This window comes from Penaeus monodon, chromosome 20 (assembly GCF_015228065.2).
Source record: "Penaeus monodon isolate SGIC_2016 chromosome 20, NSTDA_Pmon_1, whole genome shotgun sequence".
NCBI classification, from domain to species: Eukaryota; Metazoa; Arthropoda; class Malacostraca; order Decapoda; family Penaeidae; genus Penaeus; species Penaeus monodon.
Genome location: NC_051405.1, coordinates 4,467,075 through 4,468,315, shown reverse-complemented (window position 1 = coordinate 4,468,315; position 1,241 = coordinate 4,467,075). Strand labels below are relative to the sequence as shown.

The 1,241-nt window shown below is 27.7% G+C and overlaps 1 pseudogene; it reads left to right on the top strand.

The window, feature by feature from the left end:
- Positions 1-205: 205 nt before the first annotated feature.
- Positions 206-1,241, top strand: part of LOC119585599 — a 1,724-nt pseudogene continuing 688 nt past the window's right edge.

Below are 1,241 nucleotides of genomic sequence, written 5' to 3'. Positions count from 1 at the left end.
TTTTAAGACAACATGGTAAATATTATAGAGCTCTATTTTCATGCTGTTCCGGCAAGGTTCGAGAATATTTGATTTTAATATTACATTGATTACCTCTAAATGCTCTAATTTTAAAAAAGAAGAGTGCTTATATGTTTATTATAAATTTAAATAGTTTAAATAAAACGTTGGTTTGTGGTACCAAAGATATGATTTTATCTCATTTTAAATCGTGGTATGAATGGTTTCTTTATATTTATCAAGAATATTATTTCTTTTTAGAGGTTGTTTGGTTTGTTTACTGTTTTCTTTAATATGCTTAGAAAGAGGACAGGCTTGATTCATTGAGTGGGAATTATTAACTCTAAATTCTAGTTCTGTTGTGATAACTTTAATCTTAGATTGAATATCTTTCATGTTTTTAAGCTTCGTAATATTTATTTCTTCTATAGTATTATATTTTAAAGGAGAATATATATCTGGTGATAATAATGTAAATCGATTTATATATTTAGTGCTGGCTTTTGTTATATCTATAGGTTTTTTTTAATTATTAGTCCTAATTTAATTAGAATTCTTTTAGGGTGAGATGGTTTAGGATTAGTTTCATATGTTTTGGTCATCTATTATCAAAATGAAAAATCAGCTAATGCTGGTATGTTAACTGCTCTTTCTAATCGAGTAGGAGATGTAGCTATTTTATTATCCATTTCTTTATTCTTTAGTTATGGTGGATGAAATTTCCTATTTTATGTAGACAATATATCTATATTAAATATTGATAATCTATTATGCAGATTAGTAATCTTGGCTGCTATAACAAAGAGAGCACAAATTCCCTTTTCAGCTTGATTACCTGCAGCTATAGCAGCTCCTACTCCTGTTTCTGCTTTAGTTCATTCCTCTACTTTAGTTACAGCTGGAGTTTATTTATCAATTCGATTTAGTCCTGCTTTAGAAGGACGTTTATGTCAAAGAATACTATTATTATTATCAGGCTTAACTATATTTATAGCCGGTCTAGGAGCTAATTTTGAATATGATTAAAAAAAATTTATTGCTTTATCCACTTTGAGTCAATTGGGTTTTATGATAAGAATTTTATCATTAGGTTATGCAGATCTTGCCTTCTTTCATTTATTAGCACATGCTTTATTTAAAGCTCTTCTATTTATATGTGCAGGTTCAGTAATTCATAGTATTAAAGAATATCAAGATATTCGAATAATGGGAGGTTTAGTTTATCATATACCTTTAACGAG